The 8,466-nt window shown below is 48.6% G+C and overlaps 2 non-coding genes across 2 annotated transcripts; one reads left to right on the forward strand and one right to left on the reverse strand.

Moving 5' to 3' along the window:
• Positions 1 to 7,332: 7,332 nt before the first annotated feature.
• On the reverse strand, positions 7,333 to 7,405 carry TRNAF-GAA (transfer RNA phenylalanine (anticodon GAA)). Its single transcript has one exon. It is a non-coding gene; the product is annotated as a tRNA-Phe (tRNA).
• A 663-nt stretch (positions 7,406 to 8,068) lies between these two features.
• Positions 8,069 to 8,140, forward strand: TRNAE-CUC (transfer RNA glutamic acid (anticodon CUC)). Its single transcript has one exon. It is a non-coding gene; the product is annotated as a tRNA-Glu (tRNA).
• The last annotated feature ends 326 nt before the right edge of the window (positions 8,141 to 8,466 follow it).

An 8,466-nucleotide genomic window follows, 5' to 3' on the forward strand; every position in this document is an offset into this window, starting at 1 on the left:
TGAGACGCTGCTCCTTCACCAACGGAGCCTGGGACTGCCCCAAGAGCTTGCAGTTAGACCGGATGGTGGTGATTATTATCACATATGCTTGATTTTATTGTACTTCTTGTAAGTGCGTTTTTTACCCCCCCTCCCCCTTCATTAAATTTACTCCTTTACGCTATGGGCGTGCGCTCTCTCCTCTTTTTTCCTCTATCTCTCTATATCTATATCTATATATCTATATCTATATATCTATATACATACATATATACACACACACACATATACATAGAGAAATAGATAGATGTATCTGTAGGCATACCCCGCTTTAAGTACACTCACTTTAAGTACACTCACGAGTAAGGACATAGCGAACAATAGGCAAACGGCAGCTCAGTCATGCAACCGTCATGAACAGCAATACCAGCTCCCTACCTGTACTGAAGCTGTGCGCAAGCGGGGAGACTATAGAGCCTGTTACACATGTGTTATTTACATCAGTTATGTACGTATATGACGATTGCAGTACAGTACATGCATCGATAAGTGGGAAAAAGGTAGTGCTTATCTTTAAGTACAGTTTCGCTTTACATACATGCTCCGGTCCCATTGTATACATTAATGCGAGAGAGAGGGTTAGGGAGAGAGAGAGTGCGAGAGGGAGTTAGAGGGGCATGTGGGGGGGGGGGGGGGCTGACCGACCGGGGCGTGGCTGGCCGAGCGACCGGGGCGTGGATGGCCGACCGACGTGTGGCTGACCGATGCTGACAGTACTGTATGTGTTGGCTGACTGGCACTGAGTAATACTGCAACATATACAGTACTGTATACACACACTCCCATATAAATATACACACACCTATATATAGATATAGGTATATAGATATAGGTATATATACCACACACACAGACACACACGGAAAGGGGGGGGGTTAAGGCCGCGACCAGCACCACCAGGGCGCCCCCCCTACCCGCTTGAGGGGCATCCCCGCTCTCATCTTCCGCCCCGGGGGGGGGAGGGGGGGAAGAGCGGGGGACAGGAGAACGCCCCGCGGCCTTACACAGGGGCAAGCGGGACATGGGAGGCATCCCCGCTCTCATCTTCCGCCGGGGGGGGGGGAGGGGGGGAAGAGCGGGGGACAGGAGAACGCCCCGCGGCCTTACACAGGGGCAAGCGGGACATGGGAGGCATCCCCGCTCTCATCTTCCGCCGGGGGGGGGGGGAGGGGGGGAAGAGCGGGGGACAGGAGAACGCCCCGCGGCCTTACACAGGGGCAAGCGGGACATGGGAGGCATCCCCGCTCTCATCTTCCGCCGGGGGGGGGGTGGAGAGCCGGGGACAGGAGAACGCCCCGCGGCCTTACACAGGGGCAAGCGGGACATGGGAGGCATCCCCGCTCTCATCTTCCGCCGGGGGGGGGGGGGGAGGGGGGAAGAGCGGGGGACAGGAGAACGCCCCGCTAACACCAACATAACCGGGACAGGAGGGAAGGCACAAAGAATTAAAATAATACTTACTGTGTCCGTGTTCTCCGTGGAATGGCTGCTCGTTGGGGGCGGGCTAATATATAGAGTCTGGCCGCGCGCCCACAAAGCCTGGGAGCGCGCGCCAATCAGATGGTAGGGAGGGGGAGTATTTTTTTTGTTTCAGCAAGCGCGGGAAATTTAAAAAAAAACACATGTGCTGCTTGGGCCAATAGTTGCTCGGCCAGAGGGTAAATCCACTATCTGGCCATGTAAATGTATAAATTGTTAATACAAAAAGGTTGTATTAAGTGTGTTTATGTGACTTTTTGTGGTATATATATATTTATGTGTATATATATATATATGTGTATATATATATATATATGTGTATATATATATATATGTGTATATATATATATCTCTGTCTCTCTCACTAGGAATGTGTATTAATATAAAAAATAGCTGCAATAAAATAAATATAAAAAAATTACCCAAACACACCCAAAAATCAGACTTACCAGCAGGGGGGGGGGGCGCGGCGCAAGGGTGCTTGCGGGTGGTTGTGGCGGTACTGCGGGTGGGAGAACAATGCTGCGGGGGGACGGCAGTACAGGGGTTTCCCGCGGCTGCGTGGGTTGTCTAGCGGCTGTGGTGTGTGGCGGGACAGCCCTGTCATGGGGGGGTAGGGAGGGGGTGGCGGTGCAGAGGGTGGGGGTGGCGGTGCAGAGGGTGGGGGTGGCGGTGCAGAGGGTGGGGGGTGGCGGTGCAGAGGGTGGGGGTGGCGGTGCAGCGGGGAGCCCGGAGGCTGGTCACAGCAGTTGCCTCCAGCCCCGCTGCAGGCATCACGCCACTGCTCACGCGCGCACCAGTGTGCTGCGGTGGCGGGCCGATGCTGGGCCGATGGGGGGGTCACAGCAGTTGACATCAGCCATGAAGCACCTGTCTCGCCAGCTCCCACGTGAAACAGGGCTCCCTCTGACGCCGGCGTGCCGGAAACTTAACCATGACTACATCCGGCGCTACCACAGGGAGACACCACCATTTTTTTGCAGCAATTTCTTATTTTATTTTATTAACAGGCGCCCGGCCGCGCTGGGGCCCGGGTGGCCGGGTCAGGGACGCCAGAACCCTTTCTCCCCCGCTGTTGGCGGCCCTGATTAAGATGGCGCGCTGTCTAAGGCCAGGGAAAGCACCCGCTTTCCCTGAGCCTCAGCGCGCCTCCGCACGCCAGCAGGAACCCTGGCCAAGGCCTTATGTGTCTGGCCAGGGTGAGCATCGGGGCTTGAGACGCTTGCAGAGCAAGCTAAATTGAATTTGCCGCCTCCAAGAGGTTCACCTAATGAGGGCGAACCAGCTCAGTGCCGTTGTGGCCGCGCCCCCAGATGAGCGTGCACCTAGCCACAAATTGCACGGCCGAGCAAGGGCGCAGCGCTCGTGTGCCAGCACGCCACGCTCCCTCCCAGGCCGCAGCCTAAGGCTTAGTCCATAGAGACTGAAGCCGTGCGGAGGTGCGCTGAGGCTGAGGGAAAGCAGTGCTTTCCATGGCCTTACAGCGCGCGCCGTCCGTGGGCGTGTCTGGGGGCGGGCCAGTGACGTCACGGATTCTGGTGCGCCCTCATTGGCCGAAACGTTCACGTGACCGGCCCTGCGCTCTGGCAAGCTAAGAAACGAAAGATTTATTAAGACACGCTTCCGCAGGCGTGCGCGAGCCCCTGCTAAAGCTGCTCTCATTGCGGCTGCAGAGGCTCAGTGCCAAGCAGCAGCGCGCCTAAGGACTCTGGCATGGTGCCTCGGGCCGCGCTCCTGCGCTGCCTCGCCTACAGAAGCTGGTGCTTTTTTGTGGCCTGACAGGTGAGGCAGTGAGCGCGCTATGGCGGCGGGGCGAGGGTGTGGCGGAGGTGGGGCGGGAGACGAGTCTAGTCCCTCATCCCCATTGGATGTTTGGTGTCACGTGACCCCTCCTCCGCTCCCCTCAGCGCGTATATTTAAACTTGGCTGTCGCCGGCATTTACACACGCCTGCGCACGCACGCGTAAGCTGCTCCGAAGGCTGCGGTCCAAGTAAGTACTACAGCGCAGGCCTGTGCGATCAGGCCCCGCCCACCCAGTTCCTTCCGTCCCAGTCCCTACCGTGTCGCTCACCTTTCCCCAAGCTGGCAGGGGAGTTTGAGATTGGCATTTGCGATGGAGGCGTGGCCAGGCCGCGCCGGCGGTTCAGCCAATGAGGGCGTACCAGCCGCGGGACATCATGGCCACGCCCCCGCAAACCTACCACCACGCCCCCTCCCATCGCAAACGTTCTCTCTCCCCTCAGAACGCAGATCGCGTTGTAGGCCTGTGCATGGGCCGCATGCATTTTTTTCCATTTTATTTCCTACTGAGTGCGAATAGCCGTGCGGCTATTTGCACTCAACTGAACTGAGGACTGAGTGTGAATAGCCGAGCTGTTAGGAACACTGTACTGTCAGTAGGTTTCTATGCCTCTGTGCCCTTGAAAAGCATTAGAAAGTCTTATAGCTCAGTGGTTATGCTCCAGGCCATTAGTACGGGAGACCTGGGTTCGATTCCTGGCTGGGATGTTCATTTTTTTCCATTTTATTTCCTACTGAGTGCGGCTATTTGCACTCAGTAGAAAATAAAATGGAAAAAATGAACATCCCTGCCAGGAATCGAACCCTGGTCCCCTATGCTAATAGCCTGCTGCATAACTGCTGCATAACCACTGAGCTATAAGACTTCCTGATTTTTCCTGGTGATTAAAGGCATAGAAACCTGTATATAACAGCTCGGCTATTCGCACTCAGTTAAGTTCTACTAGCTCGGCTATTCGCACTCAGTAGCTCGGCTATTCGCACTCAGTTAAGTTCCATAGAAACGTGTTCATAACAGCTCGGCTAGTCACACTCAGTTAAGTTCTACTGAGTGCAAATAGCCGCACGGCTATTCGCACTCAGTAGAAAATAAAATGGAAAAAATAAACATCCCTGCCAGGAATGGAACCCTGGTCCACTATGCGAATGGCCTGCAGCATAACCACTGAGCTATAAGACTTTCTGATTTTTTTTACTGGTGAATAAAGGCATTGAAACCTGTTCATAACAGCTTGGCTATTCGCACTCAGTTAAGTTCTACTGAGTGCGAATAGCCGTAAGGGGAAGAGGGTTCGATTCCAGGCTGGGATGTTTACTGAGTGCGAATAGCCGTGCGGCTATTTGCACTCAACTGTGAATATCCACTGCCATTTTAGATTTGCGCAAACCCATCTCTTGCTAATTCAATTCCGAAAACAGAAAGGATAATGGAAGTGACTGTAAGAATTGTATTCATTGCGCATGTCAATTGAAATATTGCAAGAAGAGAATGCGCTAGTCGGGGAAAGTTATACATACACACCTACATACTTATGAACATAAATTGCTTCAATATCATTTCTTAGCCGACATTTTGGTTTTATTTGAACATTTGTAGTAATTATAATCATACTCAATCAATTTATTATATTATGATGATTTCCAGTCACCAGGACTCAGGACGAGATTGCCACGGCCATTGAGTACCGCCACCTACCCCATCACACAAACACACACACAAAAAATGTATATTGGTAACAATAATTTAAAAAGGGGGAATTAAAATGGCCGAAGTGGGCAATGTATAAGGGTATACAGATCCATAAACCGACCCCTGAGCATGTATATACCTATTAGCATGTACAGTGTTGTTTGTTACAGCGGTTTCCAAATAATTTCCATTTGAAAGATTTCATTTTTCTGAAATGGTGCAAGCAAATTGTATGAAAATTGAACAAAAGTTACAAAAGAATACATGGATGTTTCGTATCCAGAGTCAGGTGGATGAGATGAGATGGGGACATGTTCATATTGTAACTGTACATTACTAAAAGAAGGCTTTTTTTCTATACAGATAAGGTATTTTAAAAAAACATGCAATACACACTCAGACACACAAATGCAAAATGCACACACAAAAGCAAAAAAGATGGTCCTGCAAACACTAATTAACACCAAAGGGATGTGCCTATTGCTAAAATATGAGCAGCAGTAGCGGCGGCGGCAGCACCCCTGATATCTATGGATGGGACTGATACCCCCTGCAGACACACGCGCACACGCGCACAGAGGGGTCTGTAGTGTGACAGGGCACGCCAGCTTCGCCACCAGGCACTCCTTCTTGAATTAAAAACTCCTTCTTGAATTAAAAAAAAACCTATCTCCTTACCTCTTTGTGGATGCACCCTCTTTACCAACAAGAGGGACAGGACCAGCTCTCCTCAGCTTCCATTTCCCCTTCCTTTCCTCTCTCACTTGAAAACTTTCTACCCCTGAGAGAGTGGGTGGGAGGGAGATAGAGCAAGAAACAGCGCATCAAAACCTGTCCCATTAACAGCAGAAGCAGCACAGGCTTCTGTCCCTCTGCTCCTCTCCTCTCACTCCATTCATTTGCATGGGAGGGAGGAGCTGCTTTCTCTCTCTCCCTCTCCCTCTCCCTCTCCCTCTCCCTCTCCCTCTCCCTCTCTCTCTCCCTCTCCCTCTCCCTCTCCCTCTCTCTCTCCCTCTCCCTCTCCCTCTCTCTCTCTCTCTCTCTCTCTCTCTCTCTCTCTCTCTCTCTCTCTCTCTCTCTCTCTCTCTCTCTCTCTCTCTCTATATGTGATGATGTCACAATGCGTCTCTAACATCACAGACATATGCTGACATCATCACACAGGCTGACTGGCCATTAAGAGACAGAAAGGCAGATAGAGACACACTGACAAATGCATACACTGAAGGCACAGGCAGCATGCAGCTTCTGCACCATAAAAGTACATTTGAATCAAAAAGAATGATGATGTCTTTTAAGTGTGGCTCTATTGAAGTTTTGGGGTTTAAGTGTCAAGACAATCGTGGCAAAAAACGGAGGCATCATTTTCAACCATTTCATCAATATGTGCTTTTAGATGGACACTATCCTACATTCTGCATGGATTTAATAATAATAATATTATTAATATTAATAATAATAATAGATACCATGGGAAAATAATAGGAGACATAGTGGGAATATTATCCAGTTTGTCACCATAAGGGGAATATACATAGCGCTTCACAGCAATAATACAAGTGACAAAACTGGAATATAATAAATATATGGCTAGGGATACAGTATCCTACAGTACATCTGTCATGGATATAATAATAGAGACATCATGGGAAAATTATAGGAAACATAATGGTAAAAAGCGCTACAGACATAGAAGGAAACATCCAGAAAAAGAGTTGCTGCTCCCCCGAAGAGCTAACAGTCTAAGTCTATACATAACAAGATACTATGTGTATCCATTTTGTGACCATTTCTGTCCTTAGAAAATAGAAACAACATGCAGAACACATCCAACTTTGCTGCCATTTGCTCATTAAATATTTTGACCAACACCAGTCTGTGAACTGTTGATGTTTAATGCTATGGTCACAAGCACAGCAGTATCGCCAATAATGCAAGACGGTTTTATGTATGTCTTCTTCGCGCTGAAGCCGGTGTCTCTTGGAGCTCTGGTGGAGGAACTATTCACCTGTCTTGATGTCTCAGAGCTTTCAGAGAGTAAAAAACCTAGCACTAGTTTAGTTATTTTGATGCCCGCCTCATATAAACAAAATACAGCACACAATCCACTTTGCTTGCTCTCACTTATTGTATCATTTTGCCAATACCTATATGTGCAACACTGATTTTTAATGCTATTGTTTCATACGTTGCATTCTTTCTTTGGTATCTCTTATAAAATGGTTGAACTGAATCAGAAGTCATATGGTGACAAATTATTATTATTATTCTAAATAATGAAAAGGTTGCTCAATAAACCGCTGCTGGTATTGACAAAATCATCTGCCGAAACCCGGGATCGAACCAGGGACCTTTAGATCTTCAGTCTAACGCTCTCCCAACTGAGCTATTTCGGCTATGCATGATTTTTGGACAGGTGTCTGGAGCGGATCTGAAGCACAATGTTAGAGATAGGCCAGATAAGCTTCCTTGAAAAGGTGAATTTTCAGAGAGTCTGGGGAATACAATATAAGACTTCATGGAATAAGTGCAAACTGTAAACACTGTACAATCTGGGGCATCCCTTCAATCTAGTACAATCTAGTACATATTATAATGCTTGAAACACTTTAAAATGTTGAATTTTTCCTTTTCTTGTTCACTGTATTGGCAAACGCAGCAAGGTAAACCAAAGAGAGTATTTGCTACAATCAATAGCACTAACAGGCTTCAGTGAAGTCATCATATCAATCAGTGATCTCATGTAAAAGTAGAATGTCTGGAAGGCCTTGCCCTACTGACTACACACCAAAAAACTTGGAGAATGCGGGCATCGATCCCGCTACCTCTTACATGCAAAGCAAGCGCTCTACCATGTGAGCTAATTCCCCTCTTACATGGAAGTGCGTCAGTGCTGGCAGCTTCACTTTCTGCAGGGCAAATCTGGCTGGGAACTTGCACTGCTGAATCCCAGTTATCAGACACATCTAACTGTCCAGGGCTGTGGATGATTGGGTGAGAAGGAGAGTTGAATCATCGGAGCCCAGTAAGTAGACCCTTTGTCGCCACACTAGGCATCTTCCCTGGTTGTCTAGTGGTTAGGATTCGGCGCTCTCACCGCCGCGGCCCGGGTTCGATTCCCGGTCAGGGAAAGAAAGCTTTTGTTTTGAAAACCCAATCTGATTCTTTTTCTGTTCATATCTTAAGTTACTGTTGACAGAAATGTCATTTTATTTCCCCCCATTGATTTTAGACTTGCGCAAACCCATCTCTTGCTAATTCAATTCCGAAAACAGAAAGGATAATGGAAGTGACTTTAAGAATTGTATTCATTGCGCATGTCAATTGAAATATTGCAAGAAGAGAAAGCGCTAGTCGGGGAAAGTTATACATACACCCCTACATACTTATGAACATAAATTGCTTCAATATCATTTCTTAGCCGACATTTTGGTTTTATTTGAACATTTGTAGTAAT

This window comes from Ascaphus truei, chromosome 11 (genome assembly GCF_040206685.1).
Source record: "Ascaphus truei isolate aAscTru1 chromosome 11, aAscTru1.hap1, whole genome shotgun sequence".
Taxonomy (NCBI): Eukaryota; Metazoa; Chordata; class Amphibia; order Anura; family Ascaphidae; genus Ascaphus; species Ascaphus truei.